The sequence below is a fragment of the Tupaia chinensis genome, unplaced genomic scaffold (genome assembly GCF_000334495.1).
Source record: "Tupaia chinensis unplaced genomic scaffold, TupChi_1.0 Scaffold000012_1, whole genome shotgun sequence".
NCBI classification, from domain to species: Eukaryota; Metazoa; Chordata; class Mammalia; order Scandentia; family Tupaiidae; genus Tupaia; species Tupaia belangeri.
This window is the reverse complement of record NW_006159442.1, coordinates 733,408-759,478: the sequence shown is the minus strand read 5'-3', so window position 1 is coordinate 759,478 and position 26,071 is coordinate 733,408. Positions and strand designations below refer to the sequence as shown.

The following is a 26,071-nucleotide window of genomic DNA, read 5'->3' as shown; positions in this document are numbered from 1 at the left end:
GTCTTTCTGGCAAGCTCACGTGTCTTATAGCAAAAACCCTCTCAAAAAAAAAAAAAAAAAAAGACCCAGACCCAGTAGCTTAAACTCACGCCAGGTGTGTGTGCATGTGTGCACAAGATCCCAAGAGGAGAATAGAGAAGAAATTATAGAGTGACCATCGCCCCTGGGGGGTGATTTCTTGGTTTCTGTCTGTCTCTCTCTGTCTTTCTGGCGAGCACACATGCCCTATAGCAAAAACCTCTCCAAAAGTTAACAACAACAACAACAAAAAGAAACCTACTCCAAAGAGGTAGCAAGAAGTAAGTACATCACCAGATGACTAAAAATCACAGTAGTGCCTCAAGAAACATGAGTAAGCCAGAAAATACTTTGCCCCCAAAGGAACACAATAACTCATCACCAACAATGGATAAAACATAAGAAATCACAGAAACATAAGGGAAAAAAATTTCAGAATTTCTATCATAACTAAACAATAGAAAGATGCAAAAGAAAATTGACAACCAATTCCAGGAAATGAGAAAATCCCTCAAATCATGAGGGAGGAACACCACAGAGAAACAGACACCCTGGAAAAGAATCCAATTCCAGAAATGCTGGATATAAAAAACATGATACAGGAAAACAAAACCTCCCTAAAAAGGGTTAAGAGTCAATTAGATCATGTGGAAGAAAGAATCTCTGACCTTGAAGATAAAACTTTCAACTGAATCCAAACAACCAAGAAGAATGGGAAAATAAACATTAAAATAAGAACAGGGAAAGGGCAGCAGATGGCATAGCACTGGACTCCAACACTGCCAAACAGAGTTCAAGTCCCAGACCCAGTGGCTTGAATCTGGGTGCATGTGTGCCATCCAAGATCCAGGGAGTAGAATAGAGCAGAAAGAATTGTTGTCTCCATCCCTCCTGGGGGGTGATTTCTCACATTCCCTCTCACTGTCTCTGTCTCTGTATCTCTCTCTCACTTTCTATGGTACTCTAAGGCAAAAGCCTCTTAAAACAAATGAAGACAGGGGCTGGCCGGTGGCATAGTTGTTAAGGTGCCAGACACCCACATGTCAACTGCAGTTCCAGTCCTGGATCCAGTAGCTTGAAATACACCAGGTGCATGTACATACATACCCCAAAGCCCAGGAGAGTAGAGATTGTGACGTGGTCATCTCCCATGAGAGGTGACTTCTTGCTTTCTGTCTCTGTCTCTCCAGCAAGTGCACACACCCTATAGCAAAAATCTCTCTCTCAAAAAGAAACAAACAAAAAAAAAGGATGACATATGGGAAATTCTAGACACCATTAAATGGCTGAAAATTCACATAATGGATATTCTAGAAGGCAAAGAAATGGGTAAAGAACACTAAAAAAATTTAACATAAAAGATCCTCCCCAAGGCACATAACAGACAAACTGGTAAAAATCAAAGACAAAGACAATATTCTAAAAATGACAAGACAGAAATGCCAAGTTACTTACAAAAGTCACCTCATTAGATTAACATCAGACCTCTCACCTGAAACAATTCAGGCAAGGAAAGAATGGGAAGACATATTTAAACTCTGAAAGAAGAACAATTTCAGCCAAGAATACAGTATTCGGCAAGACTGTACTTCAACAGAAAGAGAAATAAAATCATTCCCATATAAACAAAAGCTGAGGGAATTCACCAAAAGTAGGCCAGCCCTTCAGAGAATATTTCAGGGAATGGTACACCTGAAAAACTAAAGAGGGAAATGCAAATTAAAGCCACAAAAGAGATACCATTTAACCCTTCTTAGGATGGCTAGGATAAAAAAACACCGGCAAAGTTGTGGGGAAAAGGGAATCCTCTTTATACTGTTGGTGGGAATGTAAATTAATACAGCCTCTGAGGAAAAACACTATGGTGGTTCCTCAAAAACATACAAATAGAACTATCCTATGACCCAGTAATCCCACTCTTCATATTTATCAAAAGGATAGGAAAACAGTCAGAAAAATACATGCACATCCATGTTTATTATAGCATTATTCACAATTGCTAAGACATGGAATCAATCTGAGTGTCCAAAAACTGATGACTGCATTGGAAAGCTGTGGTACACCATATACTATAGGATATTAATATTACTCAGCCATAAGAAACAATGAGACCCTATCATTTGATTCAAAGTGGATGGATATAGAAGATTTAATGTTAAGCGAAGTGAGCCAGACTTTGAAAGCAAAACACTGTATATCCCCACTCAATATGTACCAAACGTCCGTAGTTTATGACAGAAAATGAAAGATCCAAAGACATGATAATAAAGAGGATAAGTGTAAGATACCAGAGACTGCAAGAGTGGAGAAGAGGTGGTAGAGAGTGGGTGGTAGAGGGTAAATGAGAAAAGCAAAGGGAAGAAATGTTTAACAGACCAAAGAATAAAAAGTTGAAAAAAAAAGTTCTGTAATTTTTGCTTTATAAAAATTATAATTAAATTTTTAAAAAGAAAAGAAAGAGGGAACCAGCAGTTAGCGTAATGGCTATGTCGCTGGACTCCCACGTAGTTGACTGCAATTCTCGTCCTGGACCCGGTGGCTTAAAACTCACGCCGGGCGCGTGTGCGTGCGTGCCCCAGATCCCGAGAGGAGAATGTAGGAGAAGGGATTGTGGCGTGACCATCCCCCCTGGGGGGTGATTTCTCGCTTTCTGTCTCTATGTCTCTCTCTGTCTGTCTGGCGAGCACACGCGCCTTGTAGCGAAAACCTTTCCAGGAAAAAAAAAAAGAAGAAAAGAAAGAAAAACACACCAGGCACATGTGCATGCATGCCCCAAATCCTGATAGGATGGAGAAATAGAGGAAAAAGAACTGTGGTATAGCCATCCCTTACAGGAGGATTCTTTCTCTCTCTCTCTCTTTCTGGACAGCACAAGCATGATCAGAAAAAATATTAAAACCTCTGTGTGTGTGTGTGTGTGTGTGTGTGTGTGTGTGTGTGTGTGTTTCAGAGAATATTTCAGGGAATGGTACACCTGAAAAACTAAAGAGGGAAATGCAAATTAAAGCCACAAAAGAGATACCATTTAACCCTTCTTAGGATGGCTAGGATAAAAAAACACCGGCAAAGTTGTGGGGAAAAGGGAATCCTCTTTATACTGTTGGTGGGAATGTAAATTAATACAGCCTCTGAGGAAAAACACTATGGTGGTTCCTCAAAAACATACAAATAGAACTATCCTATGACCCAGTAATCCCACTCTTCATATTTATCAAAAGGATAGGAAAACAGTCAGAAAAATACATGCACATCCATGTTTATTATAGCATTATTCACAATTGCTAAGACATGGAATCAATCTGAGTGTCCAAAAACTGATGACTGCATTGGAAAGCTGTGGTACACCATATACTATAGGATATTAATATTACTCAGCCATAAGAAACAATGAGACCCTATCATTTGATTCAAAGTGGATGGATATAGAAGATTTAATGTTAAGCGAAGTGAGCCAGACTTTGAAAGCAAAACACTGTATATCCCCACTCAATATGTACCAAACGTCCGTAGTTTATGACAGAAAATGAAAGATCCAAAGACATGATAATAAAGAGGATAAGTGTAAGATACCAGAGACTGCAAGAGTGGAGAAGAGGTGGTAGAGAGTGGGTGGTAGAGGGTAAATGAGAAAAGCAAAGGGAAGAAATGTTTAACAGACCAAAGAATAAAAAGTTGAAAAAAAAAGTTCTGTAATTTTTGCTTTATAAAAATTATAATTAAATTTTTAAAAAGAAAAGAAAGAGGGAACCAGCAGTTAGCGTAATGGCTATGTCGCTGGACTCCCACGTAGTTGACTGCAATTCTCGTCCTGGACCCGGTGGCTTAAAACTCACGCCGGGCGCGTGTGCGTGCGTGCCCCAGATCCCGAGAGGAGAATGTAGGAGAAGGGATTGTGGCGTGACCATCCCCCCTGGGGGGTGATTTCTCGCTTTCTGTCTCTATGTCTCTCTCTGTCTGTCTGGCGAGCACACGCGCCTTGTAGCGAAAACCTTTCCAGGAAAAAAAAAAAGAAGAAAAGAAAGAAAAACACACCAGGCACATGTGCATGCATGCCCCAAATCCTGATAGGATGGAGAAATAGAGGAAAAAGAACTGTGGTATAGCCATCCCTTACAGGAGGATTCTTTCTCTCTCTCTCTCTTTCTCTCTCTCTCTCTCTCTCTCTCTTTCTGGACAGCACAAGCATGATCAGAAAAAATATTAAAACCTCTGTGTGTGTGTGTGTGTGTGTGTGTGTGTGTGTGTGTGTATACATACACACATGTGTTGTTCTTAGCAACCCTGGTACCCAGATAATACCACTACCACTAGGCAATAGTTATGAAGAACTCCCTAGTGTTGGAATTTTAAAACACTGTGTGTGTGCAAATATAAATATAGATAATAACAACCTTTTTTCACAACAAATCATGAGATAAGTACTATTATCACCCTTCACAACGACACTGAGGAACAGAGTTGCGAAGTGGTAAATGATCAAGTCTAAATCAGAACACAGGCAGCCTGAGTTCCTACTTTCTATTAAAGTGAATACCAAATCAGATTATTAAAGAACCTGTGGTCTTTGTCACTCTGCTGTGCTACTGATAACAAGTGAGGTATTTAATCTTACTAAATTTCCAAACTAGTAATAATTAACAATACCCAAGAGAAACTCAGTATTGTTTCAAAACGGTTCTAAACATTAAAAAAAAAAAAAGTATGTTTGATCTAGCCAGCAGCAAGATAGTTAAGGAGGCTAGATTCCACATCATTGAAGATACAGTTCAACTCCTACACTGGTGGCTTAAGAAATGGGCATGTGTGCATATATGTTCAAAATTCCAAAATGACAGAAAATCGGAGAAGGGATTGTGGTCTGATCATCCCCTATGAGGGGTGCTTTCTCACTTTCTCACTGCCCACCTCCCTCTCTCTGTCTCTCTTCCCAGAGTGTGTGCACTCTCTGGCAAATTTTAAAAGATAATTAATGGGGAAAAAGTATGTTCAATGAGAAATAAATTCAACCATTATTCTAAATCCATTATGTCTGAAGGTCATGAATGTCTTTAATTGTAATTCTAAAACTTAAAGGGAATTGGGATCAGCAGTTAGTGTAATGGCTATGTCGCTGGACTCCCATGTAGCCGACCATGGTTCGAGTCCAGGACCCGGTGGCTTAAACTCACGCCGTGCACGTGTGTGTGCGCGCCCAAGATCTCAAGAGGAGAATGGAGGAGAAGGGATTGCAGCATGGCCATCCCCACTGGCGGGTGATTTCTTGCTTTCTGTCTCTCTGTCTCTGTCTGTCTAGCGAGCACACGCACCCTATAGCAAAAACCTGTCTAAATAAATAAATAAATAAAATAAAAATAAAACTTAAAGGGAAAAAAATTTTTTTCATCTCATTCCTCCACAATAAAAATGTTGTTTCTGGGATCAGTGGATGGCATAATGGTTATGTTGCTGAACTCCCACACAGTCAACAACAGTTCGAGTCCCAGACTCAACAGCTTGAAACTACACCAGATGCATATGCATGAGTTCCCAAAATCCTAAGAGAGGAGAATGAAGGAAAAAAAAAATTATTGTGTGACAATCCCTTCTGGGGGGTGATTTCTCTCTTTCTATCTTTCTGGAGTATGCATATGCCTATTTCAAAAGCCTCTCTTCAAAAAAAAAAAAATGTTTCTGGTGAAAAAAATTAGATTTGGATGATGTTCAATTAATCAGATTAGAATGTACTTTTTTCAAGAAAACATAAATATGAAGACTTATATCTCCTTACAACAAAATTAAAACCTAGTTGATTTAATAAAATTTAAATGTTATAAACAGTATGATAGGGCTATAGGTTATATGGTGGTTGAGGCACTGGACTCCCACATGGCCAACCATGGTTCAAATCCCAGACCCTGTGGTTTGCTTTCCCACTTTCCTTTTCTCTATCTCTGTTTCTCTCTGGTCAAATTAAAAATTAATAAGAAATAAAATTAAATAAATAAATTTTTAAAATAAACCATATGGTTAAAGATCTATAAACAGAAGCTCAGAGAAGCTAGAAAGACAGACTGAAATAGTGGGAGGGCCTCTTAGAAGAGAAGAATCTTATAGATCATTTCAAACAGTAGGGAGTCACCAGTAGCCTCATAGATGTTCAGTCAAAAGTAATGATCATTGACAAGAAAATGAGGCAGGTAAAATATGATGAATAACACTGAAATGTTTACTAAATACAATCTATACTACATCTTTTTTTGTTGTTGTTACAATGTATAGACTTCATCAGGTTGTTTTCTCCAAAATCTCATCTATTTTTTTTTTTTTTTTTGGCTACCAGTTAAATATACATTTAAAGAAAAAAATTTAAAGTCCACTTCCTATTAATAAATCCTTCTGTAGCATGACAGTTTTATAAACTACCATGATACTAACAATTATTTTTATATTCCTATTTGACATTATAAAATGAAACTAAGCACTGAACCAATTTTAATAAATTTGGAACAGCATGTTCCTGGCTAAATAACATATCCAACAATGACTTTCCTAAAAATTGAGAATCTGGAAAGAGTTCATTTTTCCATGGTGACAACACTCAGTGTTAAATTACATCACCCAAGAAAATTTCTCTCAAATCAGTAAGAAAGCTGAAAGCATTACACAAGCAGGTGAGATCTGAAAAGAAGACTATTTCTCTAGATACATGACCAAACTTAGGACATACTACCTGCTTAAAGAGAACACAAAAACATACAGTTAGGGCTAACGAGTATAAGATCGGAACATTTTTTCCCAGAATTTTAAAAATTAATAAAATAAAAGATAAACTTTAAAAAAGCCACCAGAGCACTAATGAAATAATGAAAAATAAAGGGTAACATGGTTTAGGATAAATAGAATAGTACATTACAATCGAATACTTTTAAGAATTAACCAATACTACCACTAAATGGCCAATCCCATAAACATAGTTCTAAGTGACTGATAAAACAAAAAATAGCAAATTAGCCAGGTTCTAACCATTAATTAGGTAGTTCACAGGAATCTAAGTTTAAGTTTATTTTAATTGAATAACAGATAAGCCAAGGCACATGAAATTGGAACCACAAGGGAAATTTTTAAGAGGGAAAAAAAGGGCAATGTAAATCCAGCATTGGACCAGTTCATTATTAGTTACTAATCCATTCTTAACATTTTCAACATGATAACCCATTGTATGAAAAAAATTAAATATGTTGATAAAAGCTTTACATTATATGGAAATGAAACAAATCACAAAGAATAATTAAATTGGGATTTAAAAATCCTTATTTTCATGGAAAAGCAAAAGTGATTGAGTAGATGACTTGAATAATTTGATATGGTATTAACTTTAATAGAAATTCTTCAAAATAATTACTTCACTGACTCTCTAAAGTATTACATATACAATATATTCATATTTTGCAACTAACACATTGAGAGAAAATACCATCTTTCAAACTTTAGCATTATCTTATAAATAGATATGTCCTAAAACTAAATGCTTCTAAAAACAGAAGAACACTAGAAACATTCTGTTTTCAGTTACATTTATATTAAAATCTGGTTTAAGGTTATATTTGGAGATTGGCTACTGCTATAGTTCAAATGTGTCCCCCAAAGTTCATATATTGGAATTGGTTGTACTGTAAAAGTATTAAGAAGAAATGTAATCCAACTATGAGATTAAGAGGATAAGCCTTTGCTTTGAAATTAAGGTCATCAGTGGAAGGCCCTCAGGACTGATCAAAGCCTGTTAAGTTATAGGGAGAGGAAATGAGACAAAGTCACGGTCTCAGACATGAGTGTACATGCTCTGCTGTGCTTAAGCTCTTGCCATGTGTTGCCCTGTGCCAATTTAGGACCCCACCAATAAAACAACCTTCCCTGGATGCAACCCCTTAGGACTGGGGCCTCCAAAACCGTGAGTTAAATAAACCTCTATTCATTTTAAATTACCCAGACTCAGGTATTGCTGTTATTAGCAACTCAACAGACTAGAAGAAATACTAAATAAAAATGTTTTAAGACAAAGCTCTAGAGTCAAATGTCAGAAGATCTAGATTGTACTTCTGCCACTAATAATGCTTTGATAGGACCCTTTTTATTTTTGAGGCTTAGGCTTCTAATAAAAAGTTATTAAAATTAATATTGAATCTTTTTTAAAAATTTGCCAGAGGGCATGTACACTTGCTGGGGAGAGACAGAGAGAGTGAAAGTGAGGAAGCACCCCCAACACACACCATGGCGGAGAGCCACACCACAGTAACCCTTCTCTGGTTCTCCCTTCTTTCAAGAGTTTGGGCAAGCACACCAGTGCCTAGAGTGTTCTTCAAACAACTGGATCTAGGAATTGAACGACAAAGTCGGCCATGCAGGATCCAGCCACTGCAACCATAACATCACTGCCAGACCAATACTGAATCAATTTTAGGTCAAAAATAAAATCATAAAGTAAAAAAAGCCTTCGAGACAAAAAGTTAAGGCCCTGACATAGCAGCACAGCAGTAGTACAGAGCTCTGAAATTCTAAAAGCCACATGGAAGATCAGGGTTGCTTTGGTCTCTCAGTTGACCTGTTCACACCACAAATGTGTGAATACCCATGATCCTGGCTGGATGGAAGGCTAGAGGGTGGGAGAAGAGACCTTGTTGAGGGTGTGTGTGTGTGTGTGTGTGTGTGTGTGTGTAATGGTAAAAAGGGAAAAAGTGAAAGGAGGGATGGGCCATCATGTAGTCTAGTGACTAAGGTGGCTAGAATCCAGATAGCTGACCGTGTGGTTCCAGTTCTGGATCCAGTGACTTGAGAAATATGCCAGTATGTGTGTGGGCATTTTCAAAATCCCAAAAGGAGGTAGATACAGAGAAGGAACATCATAACATGATGTCTGGGATCAGTAGCAGAGGGAAGAGAATATGGGATAAGAAGTATTGGAAAGAGAAGATAAAATAAGATCATAAGATACTATGTGTCCAGATCCTTCATCAGGAATGAGGGACTTATTACCACTGAAATAGCTTCTGGAAGACAGGTCCAAGGTGAAGCACGCACCCTCTTGGACTGCCTCAGTCAAAGAGAGATGTCTTGCCCAAACTCTCCCCTTTCCACAGAACAACCTATGTCCAATGACTAATCACTGCAAAGATATAAGCCCCCTTCCAATTCAGGATATCTCTGAAGAGTCACTCTGAGCTTCATCACAAACCAACTTTTTTTTTTTCAGAGAGATCTTTGCTATAGGGCAAAATCTCAGCAGAGAGACAAAGAGACAGAAAGTGAGAAATCACCTCCCCATGCTTCAGTCTCTTCTCCATTTTCCTGTTGGGATTTTGAGCATGCACACACATGCATCAGGTGTGAGTTTCAAGCCTCTAGGTCCGGGACTCAAACCGTGGTTGCCTAAGTGGGAATCCAGCAACATAACCATTACGCCACCTGCTGGTCCCACACAAATTAACTTTTACTCTTGGCCAAATCTGCTTTCCTTCCCAGAGGGTGACCCCAATAGCATTCCTTAATAAGCCAGAGTACCAATCTCCATCTGAGAAGAACCTCGCCAGGGAACCCAAACTGTGAAAATAAGTACTGAAACTCTTTGTAGGACAAGAGTGTTCATTAAATATTATTATTATGTTTGAAAATTTCTATAACTTTTTAGGTGAAAATGAAAAGAACTTCAATGTCCATCAATCAAAGAGAAGTTAAATTAACAGTCTTTTTCTGTTGTTCTTGACAGACTTTTGCAATAGGGCACATGCGCTCTCCAGAGAGACAGAAAGTGAGAAATCATCCCCCCCTCCCCAGAGGGAATGGCCACACTGTGATCCCTTCTCCTCCATTCTCCTCCTGGGATCTTGGGCATGCACGCACATGCCCCTGGTGTGAGTTTGACACTGGGTCTGGGACTCAAACCAGTGACGTAACCGCTATGTTATCTGCTCGCCCCATGATATCGTCTTACCGTGAACATTGCAGTGTGACATATGACAGCCTCTAAGACACACAGTGGGCATATTCTCTCTCTCTCCCTCTCTTTCTCTGACAGTAATTCTGTAATATTATCAAACAAACAAAAAACAACAATGACTGCCTCTAAAAAGTGAGAGCGTGAGAAAGAAGATAGGTTAAGTGGAAATCGTAATTCTCAAAATAAATTCTTGGGTAATACTGTGTACTGCCCCAGTTTCAAAATACAGACTAATAAAGGAACGGATTAAGTGGCCCAACCCACCAGATTTCTTTGTTTTGTTTTAAAATTTGCATATAAGTGGGGCCAGCAGGTGGCATGTTGGATAAGGTGCTGGAATCCTACATGGCTAACCACGGTTCAAGTCCCAGACCTGGTGGCTTGATTTCTCATTTTCTCTCTGTCTCTGTCTCATGAGTGCATGTGCCTGGTAGCAAATTAAAATAATAATAATAATGATGATGATGATGATGATGATGATAAATAAAAGTAAATTTAAAATTTTTAAAAACATAGTTACAGATAAATATATAACACAAGGTTTTCACAATACATTTAACTTTAACAAGAATTTAGTGTTAGCCTATAATCTTTCCAAGTACTAACTATCCTTTCCTTCAAGTATCCTGTCCGAAAACCTATGACTCACTACTCCAGCAACCTGCTGTTACAGCACCTTCCAAACACTTGATGCATACCTTATATGTAATTATTTGTTTACAAATTCATCTGTTCCACCGAAGTCTGTGTTCCTCATGGGTAAAATCTAGGTAAGCCTAGTATTATCAATCCAGCTCCATTCACTGAATTTGAGTTGCTTTATCAGCACTTTAAAACAGTTACTTTTATTAGTAACCAATACATATTTACTGAATGAATAAACAGAAAAGAACAATAGCTAGCATTTACTTAGCTCTCACTGTGTGCTAAGCATTCTGTTAAGGTTCACATATGATTTTGATTTAATCCTTCTGAGGAAAAAATATCTCCTCTAACATCTAGAGTCTCTCAAGGAACTGACTCTCTTAATTATGTTCTCACTGTCTACCATTTTATTCTCTTTCTATTAAATTATTCTTTGTCCTTCAAACATATTCACATCTCATTTTTACCCCAAACACCTTCACTTGTTACAGGGTCCTACTTGTAAATCTAATCATCAATCTCTCTTAAATTATAATCAACATTTTTTTGGGGGGAGAGAGGTTTTCGCTATAGGGCGCGTGTGCTCACCAGACAGACAGAGAGAGACAGACAGAGAGACAGAAAGCGAGAAATCACCCCCCAGGGGGGATGACCACGCCACAATCCCTTCTCCTCCATTCTCCTCTCGGGATCTTGGGCACGCAAGCACACGCGCCTGGCATGAGTTTTAAGCCAACGGGTCCGGGATGCGAACCGCGGTCAACTAGGCGGGAGTCCAGCAACACAGCCATTATGCTAACTGCTGGTCCCAAATTATAATCAACATTTTGAAGACTGTGTTCTTAAACTTTGTGCTTCCATTTCCTTACTGCCATAGGTCTCATGTGCTCTAGTTTCTACTCTCACATTTCTAACCTCAAACAGACTTAATTTAAGGGCCTCCAAGGTCTCCTGTTACATAAAGAGGTTAGCAATCTTTCTAAAATGATATTCCAGAGCAGAATGCTCCAATAGTGCAGAGAAAAACAGCACAGATGGGAAAGGAAGCTTTGGCATCAACTGTTGATACGTATTCTTTATAAATCCAATCAGCCTACATATATTGTGTGGCATCCTACATATACAGTTTAACATTGCTGAGTCTTTCCTACTTCTCCACACTCTCTTTTTTTCCTGGTATACTCACCCAATTATCTTTTTCCTATTTCTCTAGCTTTCTTTTACCTGTATATGTAAATGTCTAAAAAGCCCTGAGGAAATTTCAAGAGACAAGGGAAGAAGCTCTTTTATCCCTATTCTGTTTTTGTTTTGAATAACTATTTATTTTTTTATTATTATTTAATTTGACCAGAGAGAAAAGTTAGGAAGCAAGCCATCAGATCTAAGACAGACTCGAACCACAATCAACCATGTAATAGTCCAGCACCTTAACCACCATGCCACTTGCAGCCCCTTTCCTGTTTAACCTGGTATATGTTTTATTTTGTTTTTCATTTTATTGTACATTAAACAAACTTAAGATTAAATATAATTTTTCCTTTATTATTCCCTCAAATTTTTATTATAAAAATTTTCAAATATACAAAATGTTCAAAGAACAGTATAAAGATCACTCAACAAATACTATCTTGTCATATGTCTTTTGTCTCTCTCTCTCTCTCTCTCTCTATATATATATATATACACACACACACATATATATATACATATATATCTACATATAGGCTATGTATATGTGTATGGACACGCAGATTTCTTTTTCTTTATTTTGATAAAACATTTGAAAATTATCTACACTTACAATGATAAATTCACCTCTAACTACTTTTTTTTTAAGAGATTTATGCCTTTGGGCATGTGCACTTGTCAGAGAGAGAGAGAGAGAGAGAAACAGAGACAGTGAGAGAGAAAATGAGAAATCACCTCCCAGGGTGACGGTCATCAACAATCCCTTCTCCTCCATTCTTCTCCTGGAATGTTGGTCACTCACACACCCGGCATGATTTTCAAGCCTCCAGGCCCAGGACTCAAACAAAGTGAGAAATTACTCCCACTCAGGGAAATGCCATACAACAATCCCTTCTCCTCCATTCTCCTCCCAGGATGTTGGGCATGCACACACATGCACCTCGTATGATTTTCAAGCCTCCAGGTCTAGGACTTGAACCATGGTCGGTCCTGTGGGAGTCCAGCAACATAATTAATTGCTACACCATCTGCTGACTCCCACCTCTAAGTAATTTTAAATACGAAATTAAAAGCAAGGACATTCTCCTTCATAAACACAATATCATTATCATAATCACAAATACCAACACCATAATAATTCTCTAATAGTGTCTATAATCCAGCCCATCTTCCAATTATTAATACTTTGGACTTAAAATGTCTTTTTTCCAAAATGTCTTTTTTTCCCAAAACCTGTAAATAAAATACTCAAGTTTTACGCACAGTATTTTCTTATTGTTATGGACTGAATGTTGTGTCATCCCAAAATACTTGTGTTGAAGATCTACACACAATGTGACTGCATTTAGAGACAGGGTCTATGAGGAGGTGATAAACATTAAATGCGGTCATAAGAGTGGGTCTCTAATGTGATAGGGCTGCTGCCCTTATAAGGACAGACAAAAGAGTTGTCTCCTTTTCTATGACCGTGAAGACACAGTGAGAAAACAGCCATCTGAAAGACATGAAGAAAGCCCTCGCCAGAAATAAATCCTGCCAGAACTGTGTCTCAGACTTCTAAACTGCAGAACTGTAAGAAAACAATTTTCTAGGACCAGCAGATGGTGTAGAGATTACGTTGCTGGACTCCCACATGGCCAATCTCAGTTCAAGTCCCAAACCTGGTGGCTTGAAAATCACGCTGGATGCATCTGTGAGCATGCCCAAGATCCCAGGAAGAGAACAGAGGAACAGGGATTGAGGCGTGGCCAACCCCTCTGAGGGGTGATTTTTCACTTTCCCTCTCACCATTTCTGTCTGTCTTTCTGGCAAACACATGTGCCCTATGGCAAAATCTAAAAATAAATAAATAAATAAAAAGAAAAGAAACCATTTTCTATTGTTTAAGCCATATGGGCTGTGATATAAAAGAGTTGTTATGACTCTTCACTCCGCATGACCACAGGAATCATGTAATGTCACACTGTTCCACTATCAGTGATGCCACCTGTGACCAACTGATTAAGGTAGTATCCATTAAATTTTTTCCACTTTAACTGTATTTGTTTTCCTTCTTTGAAACTAATGGAAACCTATGGAGCGATACCCCGCTAAGACCACCCAGTTCTACAGTATTGCTATCTTATACTGGCATCCCATGTGATTTCTAAGAACTATAAAACAGTTAAGATTATATATGAAAAATATAGTATCAGACCAATGTTAAATTCCTCTACATTGTTTTCCTCTACATTGTTTTTCTGACTCAAATACAAAAGCAAGATGTATTTCTATCCTAGGACCACAAGCATGTTCAACAGGAAAGTCAATATCTTCTCAGTCTGTGTACTTCTGTGCCCCAAGTAGACTCCCTGAGACTTTCAAACAAAAACAAACTCAAATTCTCTCTCATGAGAATGGGCACACGAAAGCAAGAACAGGCTTTAATGATCCGCCTACCAACAGGGAATATGGGAAGCAGAAATGAAACACTAAATAGCTAAACCTACTGGCCACAGTTGCGATGAAAGAAGAAAGAAAAATTACTAAAGGTTTATTCAAATTTTCTGAGAATGTTCCCTACATCATTTGTCAAGATCGCAGAATAATGTGATGAACACGATCATTAAGATCACAAATTTTCTTGTACTTGTGCCTCTGCTACTAATTTTTTGAAGACTCAGAAAAAAGTAAAGTAGATAATGAAGACTTCAGTGTTATAGTGCAATGCGATAGCTAGGTCATAAAACACACTGAAGAAATTACTCAGTTATTTCCTTAAACCAAAGGATTTCTGGAATTAAAGCATTGTGAGAGACATAACTCTGAACACATAAAGAGCTAATAAGATTACAGGGGGGCATGGGACCAGCAGTTGGTGTAATGGCTATGTTGCTGGACTCCCATGTAGCCAACTGCGGTTCAAGTCCTGGACCCAGTGGCTTAAACTCACACTGGGCACATGTGCGTGCATGCCCACGATCCCGAGAGGAGAATGGAAGAGAAGGGATTGTGGCTTGGCCATCCCCCGCAGTGGGTAATTTTCTCTATATATATTTCAGGTGAGTGCACATGCCCTATAACTAAAACCCCTCAGGAAAAAAAAGAAAGAAAGAAGATAAAAATAAATAAAAGATTATATGGGGGAGCAGGTGGCATAGTGGTTAAGGTGCCAGACTCCCATGTAGGTGACTGTGGTTCATGTCCCGGACCTGGTGGCTTGCTTTCTCTCTCTCTCGTCAAATTAAAAAATAATAAATAAATAAATAAATAATTTCAAAAAAATTATACTCTATTATATGAGTAGTAAGAAATATATTCTCAATAAACCTACTTTTAGAACTGCTTTGTTAAAGGAAGTTCCAGTATTCTGTTTCAAAGGACATGTGGAATGAGCAGATGGCAAGAGGAGACTACACTCATTTCCTATTGCTAAAACAGCCCTGAGCACGAGAGATGGGTTTTGAAGAACTGCAGAATAGCTGTTCAAAAATAAATTACAATTTTTAAAGTGATTCATAGATTTTTGAGGCATATAAATTATGTCTTACATTTCTGCAGCTGCCATTGGGATGTCTCAATTCTTCCATTTATGCTCTCTCCATCACTAACTATGTCATCTTCCAGGGTTACTGATCAAACTGAAAGCAAACTATGCCAACAAACCTTTATGTTTTTGAAGAAACAGATTCATTTGGTATACCCAACCTATTCCTTTCTTTTTCCTAGAGAAATATTTTCTATAGGGTGCATGCACTAGCCAGAGAGACAGAGACTGAAAGACAGAAAGAGAGAAGTCACCCCCCAGGGGGAATGGCCACACAGCAGTCCCTTCTCCATTCATCTCTCAAAATTTGGGGCATGCACGCACAGCACCTCACATGAGTTATAAGCAGTGGGTTCCAGGACTGGGACCATGGTTGACTACGTGGGAGTCATTATGCCATCTGCCGGTCCCAGTACACCCAATTTCAACTTTCTCCTGCCACCCACCACTTATCTCACCTGCATCTCCAATCATTCATACTTCTTCCCCCTCACATTACCATCAAAACTCTAAACTGAGCATTGAAATTTCTCACCGTACATAAACTGAAGAAAATCTACCTTGAGAAAGAACAAATAAACCTTCATTCCCAAACCAGAAACTGCAACAATATTCTGGAAATTGGTAGAATATTCTAGGTAAATGTGAAGGTTTAAGAGTCACACCAAGTCGAGAGCTCAGCTATCCCATTTCTTGCCATAAATTTTAGGTAATATGCAATCTCTCCAAGTTAGAATATCCTCATATTACCCTCCTCTTACAGACTATAGAAAAGTGCTCTGTCTCAAAAACTGCAATCGACAAGGTCACTAATGGTCTTCAAATTGCTAAACCCAATGTCAAGATCTAATCCTCATCTTACTTTGACCTAACAGAAGTATGTGACATACACAGTTCATCCTTACTCATACTTTCTCCTTGAAAAACCTCTGCACTTGGCCTCCAAGTCTTCAAAGCTTTCTTCAATTTCTCTGGCTTTCATCTCCCTTTTTACTTTTTTTTTTTTAACCCAGAACTTAATTCTGAACTTCTCTTCTCTGGCAACACTCCCTCTCTCAATGATCTCATCAAGTCTCACAGTTTTAAATACGAGATATACATAAACAATTTCTCCAGTTTATATCTTGGGGCTTCTTAAGTCCAAATTCATGTAACTTGTTTCCCATTTAACATCTTCTTTTGGATAGCTAATAAGATACTCAAACTTGACATGTCTAAAAGTGAGTACCTGGTCTTCTTCCTCAAACCTACCCCTCCTACAGTCCTCCCCACCTCACTTCATTGCAATTCCATTCTTATAGCTCCACAGGTCAAAATCTTAGAATCATCTTTAATTCCTCTTTCTCACACACATTCCATATCCAAATCCATGAGAAAACTCTACAGTATATACAGAATCCAACAACTTCTCAATACCTTAACACAACCAGCCTGTTATAATGATACCTGTAGGTATCTTCCACCTGTAGGTATCTTCCACCACAAATGACATAACAGCCTTCTTACTGGTCTATTTCCATTCTCCCTTATAATCTCAACACTAAATATGGAGTGAAACCATTTAAAATACATAAATAGGGACCAGCAGATGGTGTAATGGTTACACTGTGGACTCTCATGTGGTTGACTCTATTCAAGTCCCAGAACTAGCAACTTGAAACTCATGTTGGGCATGTGTGCACTCATGCCCAAAATCCTGAGAGGAGAATGGAACAGAAGGGATTGCGGCATAGCCATCCCCTCTAGGGGGTGATTTCTTGCTTTCTCTCTCTCTGGCAAGTGCATGTACCCTATAGCAAAAATCTCTTGCAAATAAAATTTTTTAATACATAAATAAAGGGACTAGCAGTTAGAGTAATGGCTATGTCGCTGAACTCCCATGTAGTCGACCGCAGTTCGAGTCCCAGACCCAGTGGCTTAAACTCACACCGGGCACGTGTGTGTGCGTGCCTAGGATCCCAAGGAGAATGGAGGAGAAGGAATTGCGGCGTGGCCATCCCTAGGGTGATTTCTCGCTTTCTGTCTCTCTGTCTCTCTCTGTTTTTCTGGCGAGCGCACACGTCCTGTAGCAAAAACCTCTCCAAAATAATAATAAGAAGAAGAATACATAAATAAATAAAAATGTACCATGGTCATATCTCAAAATCTTCCCACAGTTTCCCGTTTCACTCAGAATAGACACCAAACAGGATACCACTGTCTATTCTACATGAGTGAAGTGGCTGTTCTCTGCCTTGCTTACTTTTTTCCATCTATTCTGATTCTCTGATGTTTCTGGAAGATACCAAGCAGGGTCTCACCTCAGAACAGTGCTCCCAAGCACTGTTAATACAAGGAGACTTATATTAATTGTTGACATTATTATGGAAAAATTAATTGGTGAGAAATCCAAAGCATGAAAATCATGCTTCTACATGACATATTTGCTTTCAGGTCCCTATGAAGTCTTTTCTGAATATCATAAATTGCAAAATCTGCCACCCAAACACAGCGCTTTCAATCACTTAATATACCATATGTTGTATTTATTTATCATCTATCTCTCCTGCTATCATGCAAGCTTCATGAAAATTAAGATTTTTTTTCCTAATGCAGTCCTTGAGCCTAAACTTCCTGCCACATAGGAGATATCCAAATATTTGTTGAATAATGAGTTAGTGAATGAAATATATCTGCTTTAGTCTAAAAAGAGTTGCATCTGTTAACAAATCAAAAAATACCCTGATTTTTCATGCTTGGGATTTCTCGTGAGTTTCTTACCAATTAATTTTTCCATAATAATATCAACAATTAAAACAAGTCCCCTTAATCAAATCCCTATTAACACAATACTTTTTTTCCCCTCAGCTGCAGATTTCCCCTATCTTTCTGCTTCTTTCATTCTGTCACACAAACCAGTAAAACCTATCTTAGGATCAATGAAGCAAATGAGCCAACATAATTTATACTACAGTCACTAAGGCCTGTTAATGAATCACAAAACTGTTTTTTAGAGTAAGTAAAGTAATATTTCATTACTGTGACCTTTTCTCTTCCACTAATGGAGGTTTATATTGTTGGTCTACATTTGAAATGTTGACAGGAAAAAAAATACCCTTAGGGAAGACAGCCAAACAAGTAACTTAAATGCAAAAACAGAAGGTAACTGGCTTATCCTATCCTTATATTATCACTGACATATATTAACTACCAATATTCAGAGAGAGATACATATGCAAAACACTAGTAAAATATCTTTACTGAGCTTAAGGTCATAAATCACAACTGCTAGGTTGAATGGGAGATAGTCATGTAAAAGTAATGTATTTCTAGAAATTTTCTATTCTAAAAGAGCTTATAGAATAATCATTAGCACTTCAGAAATGTTCTCTGCACTGAATGGATCAATGCCCTAACATTTTATCATTTCATTATTTTACAGTACCTACTAACCCCACCAAACATCAGCAAAAAAAAAAAAAAAAAAAACCAGCTGTCATTGCAACCAACCACAGAAGCACAGCAATAACACAACACTCCACAAAGCTGAGGTGGCTAGGGAAGGCCCCAGGTTCACGTTCCCAAATCTCCCTGTACATGCCAGGCATGCACATGATACTGGCTAGCTGAGACTGTGGGTAGGCTGAGGCATGAAAATTCTTGGATGGAAGGGGGCTCTCTCTCTCACCTTGGAAGCAATAAATAAACTTTAATAAATTGTAATTTCATTAAATATCACTAACAAATTTTGAAAATTTCCTGATTTTATTTAAAATTTTAATATTTTACATAGTATATATGTTTCAATAGAAAAAAATAGAAATTCCAATTGAACCTTTAACTATGAATGCATTCATAACATAGAATTACTTCTCACAGCAAAATATATTTTTAAAAGGAATTATTTTATTTAACTTTATTCATTTATTTATTTTAAGTTGACCAGAGTGACCGAGAGAGAGAGAGAGAAAGTGAGAAAGCAAGCTGCCAGGTCCAGGACTCAAACCGTGGTCAGTCATGTGGAACTCCAATGCCCTTAACCACCATTCCACCTTCCAGCCCCCCCACCCCAGCTACTTTGTTTAGCAAAGTAGCTTTAATTATCAGACACAAATCAGTATAAATGAGTTCTATGTGTGGAGCTCAAATTCTAAGTTAGCATTACTATCATTGCATCTGTAAGAGGGAATATAAGGTGTCCTCCTATTGATGACAGAGTTTCGCTGAGCCAGCCACAGCTCTCAACTGATGCTCCCTGTGATCAATGGCATGTACACATATAAAACTATTAATTCTTCATGAAGTGCAAGAATTAAATGAACAGAACAGAAAATGAAGCTACAAACCTCACAAATTCTGTAATCATTGAGTTTATCCATCCCAAAAACTTTTAAAATGGTAGAGAGATGTTACAGATAAACCTAGGAATAAAGGTGCTATATAGTTCCAGGTCTAACTCTACAAGCACTAAAACTATTAAGATTTATACTACAGATCTTTGTCTGGTCAAACACAAAAAGATAAAGATAGAATATCAATATATGCAAATCAATAGCACTTGCTTACAACACTACTAATCCTCTTAAAAATAGTACCCAGGGCAAATAGGTAGTGCAGTGGTTAAGACAGTTGGATCCCACATGGCTGACTACATGATTTAAGTCCCAGACCAGGTGGCTGGAAAAACACACTGGGCATGTGTGCATGAGTGCCCCCAAATCACAGCAACATGACAGAGAAATAGGAAAGAATGGACTACAGCAAGACCACACCCATTGGGGAAAGGGGTATTCTCTCTCTGTCCTTCTTTCTCTGTCCCTGTGTCTCTCTCTCTCTGATGAGTATATGCACATTAGTTAAATGTAAAAAATAAATAAAATAAAATAAACATATGCTTACTATTCTGTTTAGCCATCTCATCTCTGGGCATTTATCCCAGAAAAAGTGAAAATTTATATGCACAAAAATCTGTACAAGAATTTTCACAGTAGCTTCATGTGTAATAGCCCAAAACGGGAAACAGTCCAGCTGTCCAGGAAAATGGTTAATCTGTGGGACATACATGCCACAGAACGCTACTGAACAACTGCTAAGAACAAACTATTGAGATACGCAAGACTTTGGATGAATGTCAAGAATTGCCTCATTCAACAATTTGAATTATCTCAATCTCAAACGATTATGTGCTGTATGATTTCATTTACATAGCATTCTTATAACAACAAAATTACAGAGACAGAAAACTGATTCGTGATTATGAGTAAGGGATCATAAGAGGAAGGGTGGAGGTGACTAGAGAGGGGTAATACAAAAGAGACCTTCGCGGTGATGGAATAGTTCTGTATCTTCATTGCAATGATGGATACAAGAGTCTACACACGTGAATAAATTCCACAGATAGATACATAGGCATTATACAATCTCAAGTTATTGCATTTGGTGATATGCTATGACTGTATAAAATGTAAACACTGAGGAAAATGGGTGAGGCTATATAAAACCATTGGGGGAAAAAAAGACATTTCTGTATTATTTTGGTAGTCTCCTGTTAATCTATGATTATGGAAAAATAAAACTAAAGCAACATAGGGAGAAAGCATACTATAAACCATAATATTAAAATCTATCAATGGGGTCGGCAAGGTGCTGAATTCCCACAGGGTCAACCACAGTTCAAGTCTTGGACCGGTGGCTTGCTTTCTCACTTCCTCTCTCTCTGTGTCTCTCTCTGATCAAACTGGAAAATAATAATGATAATAAATAAAGTTAAATAAAATAATTCTTTAAAAAAACTATTAAAGTACACAGTATTAGAACAAGAAAAGACAAACCAAAGGAATAGGATCCAATGATCAGAATATATTTGAGAACATCATATAGTTAACAGTAAATATGGCACTACTTTTTATAGGGAAATGAAAGAATGACAAAAGAGAAATGGGCACACCACGTGACGAACAAACTGCAACACAAACTTATGATGCATAAAAAACAGACTAGGGCCTGGATGGTGGGACAAATAAAAAACATTCATGAAGCAATCCTTCTATAAATCAACAAGAATGAACTGAAACTCCACGATAAAAGTGGGCAAAGGGATGAACAGGCAATCTTTCAAAAGGAAAAATAAAATACACATGAAGAAATACTCAAATTCATTAGTAACAGTGAAAGGTAATTTAAAATGAGATTTTATTTTTTATCTATTAGTCCAGAAAAATTAGGGCACCAAATATTAATAACACTAAGATTTGGTGGGGATATACGTATACTGAAACTAAACTGTCTTGCAGGAGCACAGACCATGGCAGCTTGTTCTGGAACACAACTTGTAATGCTTCAATAAAATATGTAAATACTATATGATCTGAAATCACTTTACTGGACATATATTTCAAAGAAAGTATCAAAGAAATCTAAAAGTAGAGTTTATCATAGCATTGTCTCTAGTGATAGGAAAATGAAGATAACGTGGGTATCCACACACAGAATACAAGTGAAGTGCATGAGATGTACATTTGGAAATACTGTGCACTGGTTAGAAGCAACAGACACCAACACAAATAGAACTTGAAAATACTGCAGGGAAAGAAAAATATTTTGAGATATAAAGGATAGCAAGACATCCTCTCTATAAATTAAACACGTAGGCACTCGAAACAATATATATTTGATAACACATACAAACAAGATACAAATCTTATGTATTGGAATGGTTGCCACTGGATTGATGAGCAAGAAAATAGAATGGGAATTGGAAATAATAAGCAATAAAGGGGAAAAAAAGAGGAGAGATGACTTGGACAGCTCAACAATCATTGAATTGAGGGAGAGTAATTCAATCCTCTTCAAATGAGGTCCAAAACAAACTTTAAGGACTCACATCTAATATACAGCACACTACTAGAGCTCAATGTCACCCTAACCTTCTCTTGTTTTTTTTTTTTGTTTGTTTGTTTTGTTTTGTTTTGTTTTGTTTTTGATAGGTTTTCGCTATAGGGCGAATGTGCTCGCCAGATAGACATAGAGACAGAGAGCGAGAAATCACCCCCCGGGGGGATGGTCACGCCGCAATCCCTTCTCCTCCATTCTCCTCTCGGGATCTTGGGCACGCACGTACATGCGCCCGGCATGAGATTTAAGCCACCAGGTCCAGGACGCAAACCGCGTGGACTACGTGGGAGTCCAGTGACAGCCATTACACTAACTGCTGGTTCCCACTCTACCCTTCTCTTGAGGAATGTACAAAACCAGCTACTATTTTAAAGTTTTCAGTGGTAAGTCTGTTACATGGAGAAAATGCACCAGTTTCTTTACCTTCAAAACAGAACTTACAAGGACCAGCAGATGGCATAATGGTTACTTTGATGGACTCTCACATAGTTGACCATGGTTTAAGTCCTGGACCTGGCAACTTAAAACTCACACCAGGCACTTGTGCAGGTGTGTCCTAGATCCCAAGAGGAGAATGGAGGAGAGGAGAAGAAATTGCAGCATGACCATTCTCGGGGGTCAGCAGGTGGTGTGGTGGTTGGTGCGCTGCACTTCCACATGACCTCCAACAAGCATATTCACCCTACAGCAAAAAACTCTTTAGAAATTTTAAAAAATAATTTACATCCAAGATTTAAAGAAATGTTTAGATAGAAGACTCTGGGGCCAATTGATGGCATAGTGGTTAAGGCAGGTGGACCCCACATGGCCAACTTTAAGGTGTGAATCCCAGTTGCAGTCATGCATGTGAGTGTGTTGGCTCAGATTCCTCACAGGAGAGATTAATAGAGGAGAAGAGACTGCAGCAAGATCATTCCCTATGTGGGAGGAGGGGGGGACTTTCTCACTTTCTGTCTCTCTCACTCTCTCTCTCTCCCTCCCTTTTTATGTCTCTCTCCTGCAAGCACAGGCACCCTCTGGTAAATTAAAAATTTTAAAAAGGGACCAGCAGATGGTGTAATAGCTACATCGCTGCACTCCCATGTAGTCGACCACGGTTTGGACCCAGTGGCTTAAACTCACGCCTGGTGCGTGTGCGTGTCTGCCGAAGATCCCGAGAGGAGAATGGAAGAGGAGGGATTGCAGTGTGCTCATCCCCCGGGTGGGAGATTTCTCGCTTTCTGTCTCTCTATCTTTCTGGCGAGCGCACATGCCCTATAGCAAACCCCCCCCAAAAAAAATAATTAAATTAATAAATTAAAAAACATAGGTTTACTATGTTTTAGTACAAGGTTTACTACAAAATTTTAAATTTAAGTTCCCACTCTGATACTCAACCAAGGGAAAGCCCAGTCTTTTTTATTCATTCAGTGACCAAAATCTTTTAAAATTTAGTTATAGGTAAACATAAGAAAAAAATAAAGTGTATACCCTAGTTCTCCCGTTAGGAAGGGCTCTGTAGTGTTTATTAAAATACAGACATTTAAACAAAAGAATTTCCTGAACCGGCAGATGGCGTGGGGGTTACGATGCTGGACTCTCAAATGGCTGACCACGGTTGGAGTCCCAGACCCGGCAACTTGCTTTCTCACTATCCCTTTCTATCTCTCTCAGTCTCTCTCTGGTCAAATTAAAAGCAATAATAAAAATAAAGTAATTCTTTAAAAAAATACATTTAATTTCCCTACTAAAATCTCTAATTGATGTTAATAATGAGCCATTTATACTGGTCAGCTTTCTCAATTTAAAGTAACTAAGATCTGCCATTTTGGATGAAATCAAGGCAGCTTTTGATTCTTTGTTAATAATAAAGGCATTCAACAAATTATTTACACTTGTAAGCTGCCCTCCACTTTCATACTGTTCACAGGTTTGCGTATAATGCAAACAGCAAATCTGAACTAGAATGCCTGTATAACAAAAATAGCTTAATTTATTTCATTCTCAACAGGCAATTTTTGCGATCTTCCCATTAAGTCCTAAGAAGTAAACATCTGAAAGAGTTACGATTTGCCTATTTTGTCTCATGGGAAATGCTACAGTGAAAAGAAGTTGGAGCTGTCATTGGTTAAACCCTACTGTAAGCACCAGCAAGAACAATGCAGCCTGTGATGCAGTGTAGTCCCCACAGTTTCAGGCTAGAGGAAGCAGCAAAAGCTGCCTCGGACAGAGAAAATTACCTGGCAATAAGTCAGAAACATAAAACACAATTTTGAATCAAAGACACCTTAGCGCTGACTCCAGACCTAGCCTTAGAATGCTGGAACCCATTAGTAAGTGAACTGGGAGGGGCAGGTATCTCCCCAGACCAAGTCCGAGGGCAAAGGGATGAGAACTGGCACTTGAAGACGAAACTGACAGAGCCTCAGTACCTTGGGCAAGGACAAACTAAACAGTAGTGCCAAAAGGCAAGGAGCGACCCCAACGTACCCCAAGGCAAGCACATTACCCAAAAGCACTGTCAACAACCACCCACGAACATAACCACCCACCTCAACCTGTTTAGGTTGTCACTGGATAGGTAATACCACCCTAATGTCAAAGATACTGTCACCAGAAGCAATTGTCACTCACCAGGCAAGGGATCCCCAAAGGTCCTTAGGGGGTCCCCACGCTCCTGGTAAAGGCACCCAGCCAGTGGGCCTGAACCTGCAGGTGAAGCACGGAACACAACGTTCAAGAGCAGCTACTTGACAGCTGACACCACCAGGGCTTAAACTGGCTTGTGACTCTTGACCCCGACCCCTGATCTCCACTGTCCATGTACATTCAGCGCTGCGGTTACCCCCGGGAGAGCTCAAAAAGTCCCTTACCTGTCAATGCTTCATCTCATGCAGCGATTCTGTTAGAACATCCGTGACCACCTCCAAAAAAGGAGGGCAAGGCGCAAGTGTATCAAAGGAGGTGGTAGGGTACACAAATCCGGATGGGAAAACCTGGGGGGATCGCAAGCCCTGCCCCGCCGCTGTCTGCTCACCGAAGCAGCAAGCTGCCGTTGCCGCCGCCGCCGCCGCCGCCGCTGCAGTAAATCAGCTGACACCAGACTAAACTGCCGTGACTCGCTGCAACTGTCGCAAAAATTAGGAGAAGGGAAATACTCTCCCGAGCCGGCGCCTAAAGACCCGGCAGCGTTACTATGGAGACCAAATGGCGGTGAAGGGGTCAACTATGGGCAAGGAGAGTAGGGTCGCCATGTTGACTGTGGGGAGTTTGGTCTAGGCTCGCTTCTCGTCTCTAATGCCCTTGCTGGGAGGACCAAGATGGAGGGAAGGATGAAATGGCAAGTACAGGTCTTCCCTGGAACCAGGATGTCGCAGGTTTACACTTATACCCCCAACACTGGTCCCAGGCTCCTGGAAAATGTTAATTTCTATTTGCTTCTGCCAAGATGTTAGCTGTTGTCCGACACAGGGCCAGACACAGAAGGAACTCTGCTGAGGAAGTCTGACCATGTACAACACTCAAGAGGGAATGGATGTGTACACTCTGTGTGGGCGGCGAAGAGTGGTGAAGCCTGAGCTCTGCATTTAGAGAGGCATATGCAGATCTCAGTTCCTCCTGCTACCGTTTGTGTCATCTTGGGTTTGTTGCTTCTCTTTACTCGCCTCAATTTCTCCATTTACGAAATAAGGATAATAAGCTCATGGATGTCTAGAAAATTAAGCAAACTCAATACATGTTAATAACTTTTTATGTTTGCCTGTCTTCCTCCCAAGTGTTGGTTGGTTGAACGAATGAATGAATGTCAGCCAACTGGAAAACTATTGCCACACTGGTGACCAATAGTCAGATCTATTAAAAAGATACAGCAA

At 39.0% G+C, this 26,071-nt stretch overlaps 1 protein-coding gene across 3 annotated transcripts in view; it reads right to left on the bottom strand.

Moving 5' to 3' along the window:
• Positions 1-25,295, bottom strand: part of WDR7 (WD repeat domain 7) — a 409,927-nt gene extending 384,632 nt beyond the window's left edge. The window contains exons 1-2 of one of the 3 annotated variants that reach the window (XM_006139909.3): positions 25,073-25,295; positions 24,834-24,908 (exon numbers count right to left, since the gene is read on the bottom strand). The gene's annotated coding sequence lies outside the window, so the exon portion shown is untranslated. The remainder of the gene's footprint in view (positions 1-24,833; positions 24,909-25,072) is intronic. The other 2 variants (XM_027767915.1, XM_006139908.3) reach the window with 2 other exon arrangements.
• Positions 25,296-26,071: the final 776 nt, after the last annotated feature.